This window comes from Bos indicus x Bos taurus, chromosome 22 (genome assembly GCF_003369695.1).
Source record: "Bos indicus x Bos taurus breed Angus x Brahman F1 hybrid chromosome 22, Bos_hybrid_MaternalHap_v2.0, whole genome shotgun sequence".
NCBI lineage: Eukaryota > Metazoa > Chordata > Mammalia > Artiodactyla > Bovidae > Bos > Bos indicus x Bos taurus.
The window spans coordinates 52,833,267-52,855,065 of NC_040097.1; the positions used below are offsets into that span (position 1 = coordinate 52,833,267).

At 40.9% G+C, this 21,799-nt stretch overlaps 1 long non-coding RNA gene across 1 annotated transcript; it reads right to left on the reverse strand.

Moving 5' to 3' along the window:
• Positions 1-707: 707 nt before the first annotated feature.
• On the reverse strand, positions 708-18,268 carry LOC113880933. The gene is made up of 5 exons (XR_003507882.1): positions 17,986-18,268; positions 8,538-8,742; positions 7,069-7,158; positions 2,791-2,871; positions 708-745 (listed from the first exon to the last, which is right to left on the reverse strand). It is a non-coding gene; the product is annotated as an uncharacterized LOC113880933 (long non-coding RNA).
• Between the last annotated feature and the right edge of the window lie 3,531 nt (positions 18,269-21,799).

Genomic DNA, 21,799 nt, shown 5'->3' on the forward strand with positions numbered 1-21,799 from the left:
GACATACAGTTAACTTCAGTTGACCCTCTGTATCCACAAGTTCTGTGTTCATGGGTTCCACATCCACAGAGTCAACTAATATGAATGTATTTGGAAAAAATTTTCTTCTCTAGAAAGTTCCAAAAGCAAAACTTCCCTTATTGCACTGGCTAGCATGTCCAGTGATATGCTGAGTAAAAGGGACATAAGCATACTTGTTTTGCTCCTGGTCTTAGGGGAGAAAGCATTCAATAATTTTGCCATTAAACATTATACATAATTAAATATTATATTAGCTGTAGGTTTTATCAAGTTGAACAAGTTCTCTTTTCTTTCTACTTAACTCACAACTAGATCCTCTAAAAAGTTATGTGGTTGGATTTCTAGCTGACCATGCTTGATTGAGTACATAGATTCATCAGCTCCTTCCCAAATCCTCACCAAAATTATCATATATAATTTTTTAAAAAAGATATAGACTCATAAGAATAAAAAACAAAAGCCAAAATATTGACAACCAAAAAACCAGACTTAACAGCACTGAAAAAGCTGAAAGCCTACTTTTCAGTGGTGGGGGAGCAATTTAGAACAAACTTAATGGAAAGGCAAAACCCTCCAAAAAGACCTGAACTCAGCATAAGTAAGGAATAAGTACTGGGACTTCCCTGGTGGTCGAGTGGTTAAGACTTCACCTTCCAATGCAGGGGATGCAGATTCACTCCTTGGTGGGGGAGCTCAGATCCCACATACCTCACAACCAAAAAACCTAAACAGAAAACAGAAACAGTCATGTAAGAAATTCAATAGAGACTTTAAAAATGGTCCACTTAAAAAAATCTTTCAAAAAATAAATAAAAAGAAAACTTTAAAAAAGAAGAACCAAGGGTTTCCCTAGTGGCTCAGTGGTAAACAATCTGCCCGCCAAGGCAGGAGACATGGGTTCAACCCCTGATCCAGAAGATCCCATATGCCATGGAGTAACAAAGCCCTTGCACCACAATTACTGCGCCTGTGCTCTAGAGCCTGTGAGCCACACTACTGAGCCTAGAGCCCCTGGACTGCAACAAGAGAAGCCACCATAATGAGAAGCCCACACACCGCAACTGGAGAACAGCCCCCGATCATCACTGCATCTAGAGAAAAGCTCACGCAGCAAGACCCAGCACAGCCAAAAATAAATAAATATAATTGGAGTAGACAATGGCAACCCACTCCAGTACTCTTGCCTGGGAAATCCCATGGATGGAGGAGCCTGGTAGGCTGCAGTCCATGGGATCGCATATAAAAGAAGGACCAAGTACTTCCAAAGGTAGGATAAGAGTGTGGGAGGATTGGCTGATTATATGAATAAGAAGCAGTTAAAACAACAGGTGAGAAACAGAAAGTCACTTTCCCCACCTGGTGCCACCAGAAGGCTATCCTTCCCCCACAATAGCACAATACTGGAGGCTCAGTACTGAAAACTCTGAACCAAAGAGCATATGAGGCAGAGCTGAGGGCAGGGTTAAGTGCCACAGTGAGACGAGGGGAATTAATTATAGTCTAGATACTGAATGGGATCAGCAGCATCCTTTCCCTGCTGTTTTGTGAAAACCAGGCTTATGCATCTATATTAATTCCTCAGGCTATTGTACTGCAAATTAGCTGGTTTAAAACAACATCTCTGGTGGCTCAGACGGTAAGGTAAAGAATCTGCCTGCAATGTAGGAGACTTGGGTTTGACCCCTGGGTCGGGAAGATCCCCTGGAGAAGGGAATGGCTACCACTCCAGTATTCTTGTCTGGGAAATCCCATAGACAGAGAAGCCTGGTCCAAGGGGTCTCAAAGAGACAGACACGACTGAGTGCCTAACACTTTCACTTTCACCTTATTGTCTAACAGTTAAGGAACTAGAAGTTGGAAATCAAGGTGTTGGCAGGGTCATGCTTTCTCCAAAGCTCCTAGGATTTTTCCTTGTCTCTTCAAGTTTCTGATAACCTGAGGTATTATTCCTTCTACCTCCATCCCCACATGGTGGTTCTTTCCCTGTGTGTGTGTGTCTCTATCTCCTCTTATAAGGACATGTCATATTGGATTAAGGGCTCACCCTACACCAATATGACCTCATCTTAATGAATTACTACCCTATTTCCAAATAAGGTCACATTCTGAGGTACTGAAGGTGAGCAACAGATCTTTTTGGGGAACACAATTCAACCCATAACTGCATTCTAGGCAGGAGGTTGAAGGATTACTCTCTGAGAAAACTGACCTAGTCAAGCGGAACAAACCTAAAGATCCTGACATTTGGTGAAGTACAAATCAAACATCCTTGTTCTTGCCTGATCACCCCCTAGTGATCTGATTCATACATACAAAGCTTCTAAAATATTTTTGTTATCCTCCCACTAAATAAACATTTAAGGACACATTCTATCGTGAAAGACAGAGATGAGATGAAAAAAAGGAAGTTCAGGTAAATAGAATATGCAGGAAGCATAAAAAAAAATCTGTAAAAACCTTTAGAGAAATAACAGAAGTTACATCTACGACACAAGAACAGATTTCTTAAAAGTACAGTAAGAGATTTAGAAAAAGTTCTTGGAAATAAAAAAATAACAGTATTTTAAAATTCAATACATAGTTTGGAAAATAAAATAGAGGAATTATCCTAGAAAGTAGAATCAAAATAAAAGATATTTGAAATAAAAGGAAAAAAGCATATGAAAATCAGTGAGTGCAACTAATCCAGAAAGTCTAATGTCTAACAAATAGTTCTGGAAAGAAAGACCAGAGCAATAGAGGTGAGAATTTTTCAAAGAAATAAGTTACCTTTTATCTTTGATGCTCTCTGCTGTGTTGTTCCATACCCCCAAGTCATTACATCAGTCATTGAGAGATGGTTATTGGAAGCTTACAATTAGCAATGAAAATAAAACAGAGGCAATATTGTAACAAATTCAATAAAGACTTTAAACTTAGTAACCTAAATACAACCACTAAGAATAAGTTATCTGTTCTAGGCACTTACCAACATCTCTTGTCTGACCTAGGCATAAATGTAAGCTTTTAAAAATGAGCAGTAACTGGAAATTTCAGAGCACCAAGGGACTAATAAACTAGTCAGATATTCTGCTACTCCTTTTTCTCCATGGCAGTGTATCTCAACCTTGTCTACACATTAGAATCACTAACAAAGCTTTTAAAATTCCAAACCCCAGCCACACCTCAGACCACGTAAATCAGAGTCTCTTCAAGTATGACCCAATCGTTGTATTGTTAAAACTCCTCGGGTGATTTCAATGTACTGCCAAGGCTGGGAACCATTGCTCTATAAAAATCGTCATGTCCAGCATTCAGATAATACCACATTGGTTTCAGTGTTTTTAAAATAACCTCAGCTTTCTACTTGTAAGATGTACAAGCAAAATTTGATCCTCTACCTTTTTTTAGAGATGGTGTTAGGGAAAGGGAGATTTTCCCTCTCCGCAAGTCACCTTCTTCAAAGAAATGGCTGCTCCAACCCCATATAAAACCTCTCTTTAAGACAATAAAAATGAGCAGGGATAATATCTAATTATAATTCTTTTACCCATGTGAGCTATGTTCTATAAACAAATCTCTTTCTGTTCTTTAACTGCTATATTAAACAAAAAGTTATTTTCATGTGCACAGCAAAGTAATTCAGTTATACATGTATCTATTCTTTTTTCAAATTCTTTCCCCATTTAGATTGTTATACAATATTGAGCAAGGTTCCCTGTGCTATACAGTAGCTCCTTGTTTGTCCATTTTGTTTTATTTCTTTTTGAGATTTTTTGATGTGGACCATTTTTTAAGTCTTTATTGAATTTGTTACAATATTGCCTCTGTTTTATGTTTTGGTTTTGGGCTTCGAGGCATGTGAGATCTTAGGTCCTTGACCAGACCAGGGATCAAACCTGCACCCCCTGCATTGACAATGGAGAGTCTTAACCACTGGATTATCAGGGAAGTCCTGGTTATTTATTTTAAATATAGCAGTGTGTACATGTCAATCCCAAACTCCCTAACTGCCCCTCCCCCACCCCTGCCCTGGTAACCATAAATTCATTCCTCTTAGTCTGTGAGTTTATTTTGTAAATAAGTTCTTTTGTATCATTTTTTTTTAGATTCCCCATATAAGTGACGTCATGTGACATTTGTCTTTATCTGACTTACTTCACTCAGTATGATGATCTCTAGGTCCATTCATGTTGCTGTAATGGCATTATTTTACCTTTTTAATGGCTGAGTAATATTCCATTGTGTATATGTACTACATCTTCTTTATCCATTTCTGTCAATGGAAATTTAGGTTGCTTCCATATCTTGGCTATTGTAAACAGTGTTGCAGTGAACACTGGGAGTTAGCACTTAAAAAAAAGAACAGTTTTAATGAGACATAATTTACATACTGTGAAAGTCACCCATTTAAAATGTACGGTTCAGTGGTTTGGGGTATATTTGCGGAGTTGTCATCACTACCAACTAATCTCAGAACAATGTAGCTAATGGGCCGTGTTACAAACATAGGGGAAGAGTCCAAGACTAGAAAAACATCATTCAAAGTTGCAGTTTGAGTAACAAAATAGGAGTAAATCAAGTTATCATCATAAAGCAAGCATATCCTTGCAGCAAAGTTCATGTCAAACCTTAGGCTTGGAGAGCTAGCAGAAAGAACTGCTGGCAGCATTTATTTTATTAAATGACACTGTCGGACACAGAAAATAAATTGCCACCGTGTATGCATTCTCACAGATATTTAGCTCTTGAGTTGCTCAGAACTATGTAAGAGCAGGAGGGAAAAGTGCTCAAAGACTTCGTGTTCTGTTTGTTATTGCAAGCCCATGTTCCAAGAGAACATTCTGTGTTTTAAGTCTGAGGCATCTCACCTTCACCTCTGACCTCCTCTGGGGCAGAGAGGAGTGACCGGCTCCTCTCACGTGCATATCAAAACCAGTCCTCTGCTATACAGTAGGTCCTTGTTGGTTTTCCATTTTAAATATAGCAGTGTGTACCTGTGCATCCCAAACTCCTTAACTATCCCTTCCCCCAGGGAACTCTGCTCAATGTTGTGTGGCAGCCTGGATGGGAGGGGTATTTGTGGGAGAATGGATATATGTATATCTATGACTGAGTGCCTTTGCTATCCCTCTGAAACTATCACAGCATTGTTAATCAGCTATAATCCTGTATAAAATCAAAAGTTTAATTTAAAAAAACCAATCCTGAAAAGTTGTGACAAGAGAGGGACTTTCCTCGTGGTCCAGTGGTTAAGACTCTGCGCTTCCAATGCAAGGTGCGAGGGTTTGATCCCTGGTCAGGGAAATAAGATCCCACATGCCACATGGCATGGCCAAGGGAAACAATTTATTTAAATCTATGAGAAGAGAGAGTTTGGTGTCTCCATTTCCAAGTGTTCTCCACGCAATAGCCCTGGGAAGCAAGATAGGCAGGACCGTGTGGACTCGCAGATCTTTGGTCCTTGTTGATTTTCACAAGTTGTTGCTTTACCAGTGGGAGAAATTATAGGTGTGTGCAGTGTTCATGATACCTCGGAACCAACAGGTAAAGTGTATTCCTTTTATTTAACATCTGTGTTCACCAAGGAACCTTTTTTCTCCTTGTATACGAGGGCTTTCTGATTCTCCAGGAAGTCAAGTGTCTCTAAAAGTTTCTGCAATCTGGTTTTGTTGTTGTTCAGTCGCTAGGTCGTGTCCTACTCTTTGCAACCCCATGGACTGCAGCACGTCAGGCTTTCCTGGAGGCTTCACCATCTCCTGGAGTTTGTTCAAACCCATGTCCATTGAGTCCATGATGCCATCCAACCGTCTCATCCTCTGTCATCCCCTTCTCCTCCTGCCTTCAATCTTTCCCAGCATCAGGGTCTTTTTCAATGAGTCAGCTCTTTGCATCAGGTGGCCAAAGGATTGGAGCTTCACCTTCAGCATCAGTCTGTCCAATGAATATTCAAGGTTGATTTCCTTTGGTATTGACTGGTTTGATCTCCTGGCAGTCCAAGGGATTCTCAAGAGTCTTTGTCAGCACCACAGTTCAAAAGTATCAATTCTTCCATACTCAGCTTTCTTTAGGGTTCAAATTTCACATCCATACATGACTATTGGAAAAGCCATAGCTTTGACTATATGGACCTTTGTTGGCAAAGTGATGTCTCTGCTTTTCAATATGCTGTCTAAGTTTGTCATAGCTTTCCTTCCAAGGAGCAAGGGTTTTTTAATTTCATGGTTGCAATCACCATCTGCAGTGATTTTGGAGTCCCCCCCGCCAAAAAAAGAAAATCTGTCACTGTTTCCACTTTTTTCCCTCTATTTGCCATGAAGTGACGGGGCTGGATGCCATTATCTTTTTTTTTTTATATTGAGTTTCAAACCAGCTTTTTCACTCTCCTCTTCCACCCTCATCAAGAGTTCTTTAGTTCCTTTATACTTTCTGCCATTAGAGTGGTATCATCTGTATATCTGAGGTTGTTGACATTTCTCCCGGCAATCTTGATTCCTGCTTGTTATTCATTCAGCCTGGGATTTCTCATGATGTACTCTGCTTGTGAGATAAATAAGCAGGATGACAATATTGTCACCCTGCAATCAATACTTGAGTGCTAAGGAATACTCAGGAGACATTAACGGTATGCTATTCCCTTCCCCTTTGTTGATTTCCCTGCTTCTTGCCCCAATCTCCAGTTTCCTACCTGATCCATGACCCAGAGCTTCGGAACCAGCTCTGAGCTTCTGAGTGTCCTAGGATAGGCTGCAATAGATTGCGGCATTAGAGTTCCTCATCTAGGACTTCGTTCATGGCACAGTGGATAAGAATCCACCTGCCAATGCAGAACACATGGGTTTGATCCTTGGTCCAGGAAGATTACATATGCCATGGAGCAAGTAAGCCTGTGTGCGGCAACTACTGAGCCCACTCCCTTTAGAGCCTTTGTTCATCAACAAGAGAAGCCACTGCAATAAGAAGCCCCCACAACACATCTAGAGAGTAGCCCCCACTTGCCACACCTAGAAAAAGCCCACTTGTAGCAACAAAGACCCAGCACAACCAAAAAGAAAAAGAATTCCTCACCAAGAAGTCTCCATGTTCTCATTTGAGGATGAAGTGAAAGGGATGAAATTGCTCCAAAGACACTGCCAATTTTTAACTTTATCTGAGCTCCTGGACAACAAGGAGAGTTGGGAAAGTCAACCACACCCGTACCTCCTCCTCACCCACCCTTTTGCATTCTGGGAAACAGGCTCACTGGAAAGAACCTTTTTTCTCCATATGACTTAGATAAGGCTGATGAAATACAGTAAGTAAATTAATTATTTAAATAAAATCTATACCCTTCCCAGATGATATAATTTTTTATCTTTTCCGGACGCTCCTTCTAAATGTTATGCCCAACAGATCTTCCAAGTGTCCAACTGGCTCTTGACTTATGCTATTAATGCTTCCACGGGGTTTTGCTCATTATAATGAAATTAGCATAGAGGGCAGCCCTTAGCATGCACTTATAAGGTTATGCAGTCTGTTCTCAGTCAAGCTCTCTGTTCCCCTTGGTACAATCTCAGCTCTGTCTCACTTTACTTTTTTAACTAAAAAAGTGCAGAAACTGAACTACCTCTTCCTCATTATCAGTGCCTGTGCCCTTGCTGATCAAAATGTGTTTATCTTATTCTACTGATTCAATGCACTCTTTTTTTCCCCCCACTAAGTTATTCACGAAAAAATTTTCACCAAGCATGTATCACCATATGAATATATGCCTTCCTTTCAAATCCTCTGTTAACTACAATTTACATCTTTCATAGCTATCCCACTTGTGATATACTAAATATCCTAAATCCAATGCAGTAAATTCCCCTTTAATGATAATGTTACCTAATATTTACAATAATATTGAGAGCCTGGAAAATGTACTCTCATACCAGGAAAATGTGCTTTCCTATCAGCTGGTGACACACCAGCTCTATAGGAAGGAAGAAAGGATATGCAAATAAAGAGGTTAGACTGAATGTCACTCCACACACTGCTTTAATCATGTCTTTGTGGGGAAGAATATGCTCCCTGACCTTGATTTTATACTGAAGGAAATCGCAAAAATAAAAACTGTAATCACAGAGATCGGGATTGGGGAGGAAGGGGACATAGAGCCTCATGCCAGCCAGGCTGCAGACATCCGAGGCGAGGACAGGTGCTCCCAGCTGCTCAGGGTCTATCAGCAAACGGAGAACCTCACACTGGTCTCCTGTTGCTGAAGCAAACTTGATTTTGTTTCATTTTTAGAGCTTCAGCTAAACAGTGTATATTTTGCAATGGGCCCATTGGGCTTCCCAGGTGGCTCAGTGGCAAAGAATCCGCCTGATAATGCAGGAGACGTGGGTTCGATCCCTGGGTCGGGAAGATCTGCTGGAGAAGGAAATGGCAACCCATTCCAGTATTCTCACCTGGAGAATTCCATGGGCAGAGGAGCCTGGCGGGCTGCAAAGAGTAGGGTCGCAAAGAGTCAGACGTGACTTAATGACTGAGTATGTGCTGTTGGTGCTACTTACCTGCCTAACTACATACACGGTCAGAGGACCCTAACCAGTTGGACCAGTCTTGGCCGAGTTGCTCAGGGCAGTGACGTCCTAGCCTGAGTCAGGCTCACTGGCAAGTAGTCCCAGGGCTTGAGACGCAGGCAGCAGAAAGATAGAAGGCCAACTGCGGTGGATCCAGACATGTGCCGGTGCTGACAGCTGCCTCAGAAAGCAGATCCTGCAATATGGAACAGACCAGAAGGGCTATAAGAAGGACTATCTGATGACTCATAATATGTGTTTGGAGATTTTTTCCCTGTAATCTTTTATATCAAAATAATTTCAAACTTACAGAAAAGTTTCAGTCAAAAAGAAAAAGCAAGAGAGAAAAAAAGGGTACAAAGGACTCCCATACATGCTTCATCTCAGTCCCACTTTTGTTAACCTTAGGCCACTTTTACTTTTTAGCTTCTCTTATCATTATTATTAATTTTTTGGACATGTGGGATCTAGTTCCCTGATTGGGGATTAAATCCACACCACCTGCTTTGAAAGTTCAGAGGCTTAAACACGGGATCACCAGGGAAATCCCATCTCATATTATTATTTTCCCAAACCATTTGAGAGTAATTTGTTTACGTAATGCCCCTGTACTTCTAAACACTTCCCACTTCTCATGAAGGCAAAGAAGCATATCTTCTCTTAGGTCTCTTTCACTGAAGAAAAAAAAAATCTACTTATACGATTATCTTTTCATGAGCGTTAACTTCACAAACAGTGAAACAAAAGATTATAAGGATCTAAGAGTAAGTGTTCTCTTCAATTTTATATTTTCTGTCTAGCGGTCATGTATTAATACAACATTATGTAGTATTTTAAGCTGTTTTTCACTTACGTTTAAATCTTTAGGCCAAACACTGCATTAAATTGGCTTTAGGAAAAGTCTGAAATATTAGAGGGAAGTCAGGAAAATGTGTCAAATACATGATTTCTAAACTTTTTAGATTAATTTTAGAGCATTTTTATTGGCTTGTGACTTTTAATTTTGTTATGATTTCTAATTTACAGGGAAGTTTCAAGACGAGTACAAAGATTGTTTGCGTACTCTTCACCCAGTTTGTTTTCATTCTCCTGCATTAGATTTCTCATTATCTCCCTCTGCATAAAAAAAAAGTACACTTTTTCACGTATACATGTACAACATGCGCTATAGTTTAACAAAAAAGGAGAGAAACCTGAAAATATCAGGCCTTTCATTTCTAAATATTTCAGTGTATATTTCCAAAGTACAAGGACATCTTAACGATCAAAATCAAGAAGTGAAACACTGATGCAATGCTATTAGCTAATCCGTAGTAAAATTCATGCGTAGTCCCAGTATTGACTTTATAGCTGTGTTCCCCCCAGTCCAGGGTCCAGTCCAGGATTATGCGTTGCCTTTAACTGTCGTGTCTCTTCAGTCTCCTTTAATTTGGAACAGATCAATGACCCTTCTTAAAAGGCTTGAAAAAACTATTTTATCTAATGTGCTAGCTTCATGAAAGAGATTCAAAATTGTGACCAGCTTTAAGTGTCAATGTGGGTATAATTTGTGCTGGTCATTGTGCTATATTCTTATTGGGGATGGAACTGTATCCAAAGAACTTTCTCCTCCATGTTGGTATTAATCAAAAGTTGTTATAATTTGTAGCTGTTTTTCGCCACTTAATTGGTGTTGATTGGAAATGTTCTGAAAAAAGCTTGGGTTTTTTTTTTTTTTTTTTGCCACATAATATAAATATAGTAATAAAAATAATGTAATAGTTGGAAGAAACTTAAATATGACAAAACTGCAAGAGGCAAAGTAGTTGTCTGAGGAGGCTTTACAGATAGCTGAGGAGAGACAAAGCAAAAGGCAAGGGAGAAAGGGAAAGATAAACACAACTGAATGCGGAGTCCCAGAGAAGATCAGGGAGGGATAAGAAAACAGTGCAAAGAAATCGGGGAAACAACAGAATGGGAAAGACTAGAGATTGCTTCAAGAAAACTGGAGAGATCAAGGGAACTTTTCATGCAAAGATGGGCTCAATAAAGGACAGAAATGGTCTGAACCTAACAGAAGCAGAAGAGGTTACGAAGTGATGGCAAGAATACACAGAACTATACCAAAAATGTCTTAATGACCTGGATAACCACAGTGGCATGGTCACTCACCTAGAGCCAGACATCCTGGAGTGTGAAGTCAAGTGGAACTTAGGAAGCATTACTAAAACCAAAACTAGTGGAGGTGATAGAATTCCAGCTGAGCTATTTCAAATCCTAAAAGCTGATGCTGTTAAAGTGCTGCACTATAAATGCCAGCAAATTTGGAAATCTCAGCAGTGTCCACAGGACTGGAAAAGGTCAGTTTTTGCTCCAATACCAAAGAAGGGCAATGCCAAAGAATGAGAATGTTCAAACTACCACATGGTTGTGCCTAATCCACATGCTAACAAGGTAATGCTCAAAATCCTTCAAGCTAGGCTTCAGCAGAACATGAATGGAGAACTTCCAGATGTACAAGCTGGATTTAGAAGAGGTAGAGGAACCAGAGATCAAATTGCTAACATTCACTGGATCATAGAAAAAGCAAGGGAATTCCAGAAAAACATCTAGTTCTGGTTCATTGACTGTGATAAAACCTTTAACTGTTTGGATCACAACAAACTGGAAAATTCTTAAAGAAATGGGAATACCAGACCACCTTTCCTGTCTCCTGAGAGATCTGTATGTAGGTCAAGAAACAACAGATAGAACTGGACATGAAACAAGTCACTGGCTCGAAATTTAGAAAGGAGTACGTCCAGGCTATATATCGTCACCCTGCTTATTTAACTTATATGCAGAGTACATCATGCGAAATGCCAGGCTGGATGAGTCACAAGCTGGAATCAAGATTGCCAGAAGAAATATCAATAACCTCAGATATGCAGATAATACCATTCTAATGGCAGAAACTGAAAGGAACCAAAGAACCTCTTGATGAGGGTTAAAGAGGAGAGTGAAAAAACCAGTTCAAAATTCAACATTCAAAAAACTAAGATCATGGCATCTGGTCCCCTCACTTCATGGCAAATAGAATAGGGGAAAAAGGACAGATTTTATTTTCCTGGGCTCTAAAATTTCCTGCAGACAATGACTGACTCTATGAAATTACAAAACCCTTGCTCCTTGGAAGGAAAGTTATCACAAACCTAGACAGCATATTGAAAAGCAGAGACATTTTACTTCGTCGACAAAGGTCCATTTAGTCAAAGGACTATGGTTTTTCCAGTAGTCATGTACAAATGTGAGAGCTGGACCATAAGAAGGTTAAGTACCAAAGAACTGATGATTTTGAATTGTGCTGGAGAAGACTCTTGAGAGTCCCTTGGACTGCAAGATCAAACCAGTCAATCCTGAAATTAGTTCTGAATATTCATTGGAAGGACTGATGCTGAAACTGAAACTCTAGTACTTTGGCCACCTGATGCAAAGAACTGACTCATTGGGAAAGACCCTGATGCTGGGAAAGATTGAAGGCAGGAGGAGAAGGGGATGACAGAGGATGAGATGGTTGGATACCATCACTGACTCAGTGGACATGAATTTGAGCAAACTCCAGGAGATAGTGGAGGACAGGGAAGCCTGGCATACTGCAGTCCATGGGGTCACAAAGAGTCAGATATAACTTAGTGACCGAACAATAACAACAAAAATACAACTAGTATGTATGTTTTCAAATACATACCTTAAAAAGATCAGCTGCTGCTGCTGCTAAGTCGCTTCAGTTGTGTCCGACTCTGTGCGACCCCATAGACAGCAGCCCACCAGGTTACCCCGTCCCTGGGATTCTCCAGGCAAGAATACTGGAGTGGGTTGCCATTTCCTTCTCCAATGCATGAAAGTGAAAAGTGAAAGTGAAGTCGCTCAGTTGTGTCCAACTCTTAATGACCTCATGGACCGCAGCCTACCAGGCTCCTCCGTCCATGGGATTTTCCAGGCAAGAGTACTGCAGTGGTGTGCCATTGCAACAAGATGTATATGAGAAAAATTATAAATCTCTGATAAAAGAAATTAAAAAAGAACTAAATAAACGTAGAGATATTTCACGTTCATCAATAGGAAGATTCAAATTGTCAAGATGTTTATTTTTGTTCAGTCACTTAGTCGTGTCCAACTCTTTGTGACCCTGTCGACTGCAGCATGCCATATGTTAGATCAGCCCAATTTGATCTGTGGGTTCAACACAGTCTCAATCAAAATCTCAGCAAATCATTTTGTGGATATCAATTAAGTGATTCTGAAGTTTATATAAAGAAGCAAAATGACCAACACAATATTAAAGGAAAAGCACGGGGTCAGAGGACTGCATTGTGAAAGAATAGATGAACAGATCAGTGGAATAGAATTGAGAGTCCAAAGATAGATCCATATAAATAGAGTCAGCTAATCTTTGACAGAAGAACAAAGATAATACAATGGAGAAAATATCATCTTTTTCAACAAACGGTGCCAAGCAGCGAGGTATCCATATGCAAAAAAAGAAAAATTTCCAGACACAGAACTTAGAATTGTGACAAAAATAATAAATCAAAATGGATCATAGAACTCAATGTAAAATGCAAAACTATTGATGTAAAACTCCTAGAAGGTAACATGGGAGAAAATCTGGGTGACCTCAAGCATGGTGATGACTTTTTAGAAGCAATACCAAAGACACAATCCATGAAGGAAATACTCGATAAATTGGACCTCATTAAAATTAAAAACTCTGCTGTGCTCTGTGGAAGAAACTGCCAAGAGAATGAGAAGACAAGCCACAGACTGGGAGAAAATACTTGGAAAAGACATGTCTGATAGAGGACTGTTATGCAAAATACACAAAGATTTCTTAAGATGCAATAATAAGGAAACAACCTGATTTTAAAATAAGCCAAAGATTGGAATAGAAAGCTCACCAGATACCTCACAGATGGCAAATAAGCATACAAGAAGATGTTCCACATTGTATGTCATTAAGGAAATGCAGATTAAAATAAGTGTGAGCTAACACTGCACACCTAAAACCCAAAACACAGACAACACTAAGAGCTTGTGAGGATGTGGGGCAACAGGAACTATTGCTATGAACTATAGCAACATTTGAACTATCAACAATGAACTATCATTCATCGATAGTGGGGTTGCAAAATGGTACAATCTCTTTTGAAGACAGCCTGGAGACTTCTTATGAAACTAAATACACTGTTACAAAATGATCCAGCTTGGTATTTACCCAAATGAGTTGAAAACTTATCTCTACCCAAAACCCTACACACAGGTCTTTAAAGCAACTTTATTCATAATTGCCAAAACTTGCAAGCAATCAAGATGTCCTTCTGTAGGTGAATGGATAATAAACTATGGTATATCCAGACAGTGGCTAGTACTCAGCACTAAGAAGAAATGAGCTATCAAGCTATGAAAGGACATGGAGGACCCTTAAATGCATGTTACCAAGGGAAAGAAGGCAATTTGAAAAGGCTGTATGATTCCAACATTCTGGAAAAGCAAGAACAATGGGGAAAGAAAAATATCAGTGGTTGCCAAGGGTTGGGGCAAGGGAGAGATGATAGAGCACACAGGTTTTTAGGGCAGTGAATCTTCTGTACTATATTATAATGGTAGATACATGTCATTATGCACGTGTGCTTACTAAGTCATTTCAGTCGTGTCCGACTCTTGGCGACCCCATGGATTGTAGCCCACCAGTCTTCTCTGTCCATGGGATTTTCCAGGCAAGAATACTGGAGTGAGTTGCCATGCCCTCCTCCAGGGAGTCTTCCCAACCCAGGGATTGAACCCACGTCTCTTATGTCTCCTGCATTAGCAGGCAGATTCTTTAGCACTAGGGCCACCTGGGAAGCCCACACGCCACTGTACATTTGTCCAAACCCATAGAATACTCAACACCAAGAGTAAATCCCAGCATAAACTGTGGTGTAAGAGGTGTTGATGTAGATTCATAGATGGTAACAAACGTACAACTCTGGTGGGTGGGGAAGGTTGATAGTAGGGAGGGTTGTGTGTATGTGGAGGCCAGGGATACATGGAAAATCTTTGTACCTTCTACTCAGTTTTGCTGTGAACCAACCAGTCCATTCTGAAGGAGCTCAGCCCTGGGATTTCTTTGGAAGGAATGATGCTAAAGCTGAAACTCCAGTACTCTGGCCACCTCATGCGAAGAGTTGACTCATTGGAAAAGACTCTGATGTTGGAAGGGATTGGGGGCAGGAAGAGAAGGGGACGACAGAGGATGAGATGGCTGGATGGCATCACTGACTCAATGGACATGAGTCTGAGTGAACTCTGGGAGTCGGTGATGGACAGTGAGGCCTGGCGTGCTGCGATTCATGGGGTCACGAAGAGTCGGACACGACTGAGCAACTGAACTGAACTGAACTGAACACTGCTCTAAAACTTGTTTATCTAAAAGGGAAAACAAAGGACTACTCTAGCGGTCCAGTGGTTAGGACCCAGTGCTCTCACTGCCAGACCCCAGGTTCAGTTCCTGGTCGGGGAACTGAGATCCCTCAAGCTGCACCTCAGGCAAAAAAAAAAAGAAGCAACAACTATAACTGAGATTCCCTACAGAAACATCTTTCCTGTTGAGGGGAGAAGCACCTTTCCTGTTCTCACTGGTCTTTTTAAGGAGGGATCATCTGAATACATTTCTGTATGTCATTTTTAAAGCCAGTTTTCAAGTGGCTTGCTTAAGTAGCACACCTCAGGGATATATTCACTCTCTTCACTAGCTCTCACACCGCTGACATATTATAACCTTTAACACTGAGGATGCAGTTTCTCAAGATGATCAAACTGAGGAGATCAACCCCTGAGCATTTCAGCCTTTCTCAGCAATGGATGACTTTCAGTGCAGATCATGGACATAAACAGATGGCGTAGTGTGGTTATAAACAACATCTCAACAGGATTGTACCTGAACATGAAGAAATCCAAGACAAAAACCAAGAAGTAAATTAGGAATCCTTTCTTTCTTTCTTTCTTTCTTTTTGGCCACATTGTGTGGTTTGGCTTGTGGGATCTTAGTTCCCCACAGTGTTAGCTGCTCAGTTGTGTCTGACTCTTTGTGACCCCATAGACTGTAGCTCACCAAGCCCCTCAGTCCATGAAATTCTCCATGCAAGAATACTGGAGTGGGTTGCCATGCCCTTCTCAAGGGGATCTTCCCAACCCAGGGATCAAACTTGGGTCTCCCAGGGACTGAACCCTCGTCCCTTGCATTGCAAGCAGATTCTTTACCATCTGAGCCACCAGGGAGGGATCAAACCCAGGCCCCAGCAGTGAAAGCGCTGAGTCCTAACCACCAAATCGTCAGGAAATTCCCAGGAATCCATTTTTTTTCTGTCTCTCAAGTTGAAATATTTGCCTTTTTAGTTTTGGGTATATGTTCATTGACTTTGCATAATGCTGGGAATGATATCAGTTAAAAAAAAAAAAAGCTGCTCTAATTTCAAGATTCCCCTTCAATCACAATATTTAGCAGCAGCTGACGGTGATACCCGGAGAAGGCCATGGCACCCCACTCCAGTACTCTTGCCTGGAAAATCCCATGGACGGAGGAGCCTGGTGGGCTGCAGTCCATGGAGTCACTAAGAGTCGGACGCGATTGAGTGACTTCATTTTCACTTTTCACTTTTATGCATTGGAGAAGGAAATGGCAACCCACTCCAGTGTTCTTGCCTGGAGAATCCCGGGGACGGGGGAGCCTGGTGGGCTGCCGTCTATGGGGTCGCACAGAGTTGGACACGACTGAAGCGACTTAGCAGCAGCAGCAGCAGCATGTGATACCCAACACACAATGCCCATCCCAGGGACCTGGAGCAAAGCTTGGGTCATTTCCTTTAGCAGAGATAACATTAGAAAATAAACCAAAACACAAAAGAAAAGCCTGACTGGACATAAAACTTGATCTGCAGTTCAAGCTGTATAGAAATTACTTTATCTGTCATCTGCTTCATGGATACCCACCTTTATAACTATTCATTATGAACATTATAAAATTCACCTTATAAGCACGAATGAAGTTGAAAATCTGTTAAGGAAAAAAACATTAGATTGCTTAGAAAAAAGGCAACGAATGCAAATAAGTTATTATCTTTCCAAAGAGTAAGAGAGAATAGCTATAATTCACTTAACAACTTAGTTTAATGAATGGCGTAGATTTAACATGGTAATTGTATTATTAAATTGGCTCCTGAGAATTTTCTAAGCATTTTACATATATATCCTTTGTCATTTAACTCTTATGAAAACCCTGTAAGTTTCGATTATTATCAACATGCTTCTGTAGGTGAGTAAATTGAAGTACAGAGAAGAAAAGTCACATAACTAATAGACCAGGGAAAGGACATTCAACACTCTCACTGTCCTACCTGAAGACAACTGAAGTCACACATTTCTCTCCCAGATCGTTTCCCTGGCAATGAGGGAATGCTGGGGAATTAAGACCTTAAGAGGTAGACTTCTCTGGTGGTCCAGTGGCTAAGAAGCCATACTCCTAATGCAGGGGCTTGGGTTCGATCTCTGGTTAGTGAACTAGATTCCACATGCTACAACTAAAGATCCCTCATGCTGCAATGAAGATCAAAGATCCTGCGTTCCCCAACTAAGATCTGGTGCAGCCAAATTAAGAAAAACAAACAAATAAACAACCCAAAAGCAACCTTCAACCAAAAAGGTTCAGGAATTGGTCAATAAATATCCCATCTTCCTTGCCTCTCTGTGAGACGATTCTAAGTATTCTGCACAAGGATAGAGCCCTGACTGCCCACTGTAGTAACTCATTCATTAATGTCTCCTTTCCTGGCTCTCTCTCCTTCCCAGTCTCACTTTTCAACTCTCCCATCATCCTTGCAGGGATCACTTCCTGAATCAACCACCTTCCTCCCCCACTGGTCCCAACCTCTGCATATCTATGCACTCTTAAGAGCTGGTTGTCACCATAGCTCCTCTTGGGAGGGTACACATTCATTTTACTGATTTGGCCGAAACTTGAAATCTGTCATGGTGACTATATATTTATCTTATTCCCCAAGTCTGCAACTTTTCAGGCAGTTATGACACAGAGGGGATTTAAATGAACCCATTTTTGAGATTCCCTGTTTCACTGTGAAGCTTTTCAGAGAGCACCCGATGCAGTCAGCAGCTTTGGCCCAGTCATTGCAAGCTGCTGCTGGGGAACAAAAATATTTAACAGAAGCCTGGACTGGGAATTTCTCGGGTTCTGATTCTGCCTTATTCCGTATTCTCATACAACTTATGTAACTTCTCCCATATTATGATTGGATATTATTTTATAAAAGCACTTTGTAAAGATTGAAGGGCTTTTAGCTTCCTTGGTGCAGTTCAGTTATCAGAAGGATCTAGAGAAGATTGGCTTGGTCATATTCCATGCCTCCAGGAAAAGGAAATCCAGTACCTCGGTCAAGACCGCTGCAATTCCCTGTGGAGTTCTGGTCTCTTGGCCTGGCTGTTGTGAGCTGCCGACACTGAACCCTTGCTCTCCATCGTGCAGTTCCAGATTGTTCTTTCATCTCTCCTCTTTGATCCATCTCTTCGTTTCTATACCAGAAGCAGCTCCTATTTACCCAAGGTTTGGAACTGTCTACAACGACCGCTTAGCGGAACAGAGCCACACAGCATCTTAAAATCAAACATCAGGCACTCTGGTTCCCAGCAGTCTTTTGGCTACATCTGTTGTTTCTGCCTTACTCCTCTCTCCTCTGTGCTTGCCCTCCCAGAAGAAAAAAAAAAAAAAAAAAACAACATAAAAAACAAATTCTTTCCATTTCCTCTGTAGAGTAATTTGACCTCAAGTCCCTACTTTCCACCCAAAGTGGCTGGGAGCCTTCCTCCAGGACTTTTATGGTTTCCTTTTTTAGATATAAATCTTTGGACTATCTGGTATTTGCTTGTGTTTAAGAATAATTAAAATTCTTTTTATTGTGTTATATAAACAAATACAAGGAGGTACAATATAGTTTAGCAAACAGATCAGGAAAAAAAAAAATCAATGAACCAGAAAAAAAAACCCAGGATGAACAGGAACATAATGTTCAAAATGAACCAAAGATGCCCTCTATGACCTGTGTTCCCAGGTGCAATGAACACAGAGATACACTGCTCAGAACCCCTCAGAAACTCCTCGGGTTATACCAGCAAGCTTCTTCAAAGAATTGCCCCTGGGCTATTGGAGCCACCTCCATCTGGAAGGTTCGAGATGCCTGAGAGTGCCCATTCCCCAAGATGGCTGGCAAGCAGCCCCTGACTAGTGAGGGTGGACGAAGCCCAGCTCCCTAAACCTCAAGACTTCAGGAACTCAAGGTACAGTTTATGCTCCAGAGCTCCCTACATGCTCAGACCATGTCCAAGAATTCATCAAAAATTGCACCCTTTTCTTGTCTGCCTCCCCTTCACTGTCCTGCTTCCCTTACTCCCTTATTAACCTGTGCCAGGAGAACTTCAACTTGAATCTGTGGTTCAGTTGGCTTCTGGAAGAACCCAATCTAAGATGCTAGGTATTCTATTTTATTGCAGAGACACCCTGGGAATTCATTCTTTCATATATATACAGTGAATACCTTTTATATATTTGATGCTGTTATGAAAAAAATGCTTAAAGTGAGAAGCCAGACAGAGAAAGACAAATACTGTATGATATCACTTATATCTTAAATCTAAAAAAATACTGTTGCTGCGTTGCTTCAGTCGTGTCTGATTCTGTGCGACCCCATAGACGGCAGCCCACCAGGCTCCCCCGTCCCTGGGATTCTCCAGGCAAGAACACTGGAGTGGGTTGCCATTTCCTTCTCCAATGCATGAAAGTGGAAAGTGAAAGTGAAGTCGCTCATTCGTGTCTGACTCTTAGCCACCCCGTGGACTGCAGCCCACCCGGCTCCTCCATCCATGGGATTTTCCAGGCAACAGTACTGGAGTGGGGTGCCATTGCCTTCTCCAAAATACTACAAACTGGTAAATGTAGCAAAAAAGCAGACTCATAGAGAACAAGCTGGTAATGGGGAGAGGTGGGTATATAGGGGTGAAGGATTAAGAGGTACAAACTATTATGTATAAAGTAAGATACAAGGATATATTGTACAACACAGGGAATATAGCCAACATTTTACAATTACTGTAAATGGAGTATAACCTTTACAATTATGAATCACTATATACCTGTACACCTGTAACATATAATATTGTACATCAACTATACTTCAATAAAAGAATAAAAAGAATAAATAAAATAAAGAGAATAATTTTTTTAAAGAAACAATTATGATGATATATATAATACAGTCCAGACCTGCATGGAAAGTAAAAACTAATTAGTGAGGTGAGACATGGAGAGACAGAAGCATAAGACGAGGTCAATTGCTTTTTTATTCATGCAGAAAATATCAAATATCTTCCATATATGGGCTTCCCAGGTGACAGAAATGGTAAAGAACCTATCTGCTAATGCAGGAGATATAAGAGACATGAATTCAATCCCTGGGTTGGGAAGAACCCCTAGAGGAAGGCATGGCAACCTACTCCAGTATTCTTGCCTGGAGAATCCCATGGACAAAGGAGCCTGGTGGGCTGCAGTCCAAGGGGTCACAAAGAGTGGAACATGACTGAGATGGCTTAGGACACACATACACACACACACACACACACACACACACCCTCTATGTATACATGATGGAATCTGAGAGAGATCGAAAAGGAGCGCTCACAGCTTCATGGTTTCATATGCTGGGATTTGGAGGACACATAAGATTTCCAAACAAAAAGTTGGAAGCAGAGAGCATATAAACTGGGGAGAAACAGTATGGGAAGTTGAGCATGTGAGGTTGACAAGGTACAGCGAGCCACAGTGTTAAGAGAACCCCTGAGAGGATCCTTTGTCTTCTCAAAGACTGAATCCCTGCCATTGTAACTTCCTTCATTCTGCCACTCTATTCTATGGGCATACGGTAGGATGCAGGTCAGTGACCTCTGTGCTTCTGTGCTTTGTAGATACAGATCTTAGGCAACATGTTCAGATATGCAAAGATATTACATTCATTCTTTTTATATTTATTTATTTATTTACTTTTTGGCCACACCGCATGGCCTGTGGGTTCTCATTTCCTGGACAGGGATCGAACCTGGGCCCCACTGCAGTGAAAACGCAGAGTCTCAATCACTGGACTGACAGGGAAATCCCTACATTTTTTTTTTCCCTGTATGATTTCCCTTATAATTGTTCTTGTAAGCCTCTGTTCCACTTGGAGTGGTGGAAATTTAATCTTGGTCAAATTGTGTGGTCCCTGCTACCCTTTTCTCCTTAAGTTTTCATCCAAATTCCTGCCTTCTGGAGAATTTGGTAGGATCCCTAATCTTCTTCATCACCTAGGCATCTGATACTTGGCTTATCAGACATGAGCAGTTCACTGCTGAGTTGTCCTTCGTTCCTACCCTCAAGACACCTCTATAGCTCACTGCTCTTTCTGCTCCTCCCATGCAACATTGGAACACATAGACTGGTGGGTCTGGGAGGTGAGTCCCTGGGATCTGCCCAGGGGTGAGCAAGGTGCAAGGTCTCATTTCTACTTGTTTATTTATTTTTTGGCTGTATCGCGTGACATGTGGGATCTTAGTTTCCAGATCCGGGATTGAACCCAGACCCTCTGCATTGGAAGCACAAAGTCTTAGTCACTGGACCATCAGTAAGTCCCACTATCTCATAAATTTATAATGAGAGTTAAATGAGCTAATATTTGTAAAGTGCTTAGAATAGTGTCTGGCTCTTGATAAATGCTGTCTGGGTGTTTGCTATATGAAGCACTTTATATATGTTGACTGTTTAATATTTAGTATGTCCTTTCCCTTTTATAGTTGGCACTTGCATGGGTCAGGTAGAAACCAGAACAGAAAATCATTTATCTTTACTGAGACTGTCACTATTACTTGTCTTGACAATTGTACTGAACTCCAAAGGGGTCTCATCTGTAATCTCCTCTTTTTCCAGACCATCTTACCTATTGCTGTTAGTAGCTCTGGTCAAGTCTCTGCTTGTTTCCAAAGTTTTTAATAGGTCTCTATTTCCACTGTGAGACTTTGCTAAGTTTTGTACAGAAATACCTTTCCTAAGTACTCAAAAAAAAAAAAAGAGAGAGAGAAAAGAACATGTGCCCTGGGATATATATATAAACTAAAACAATGAAGCACAAGTAAGAAATGTCTTTGAATTCTAGGCTCTTAAA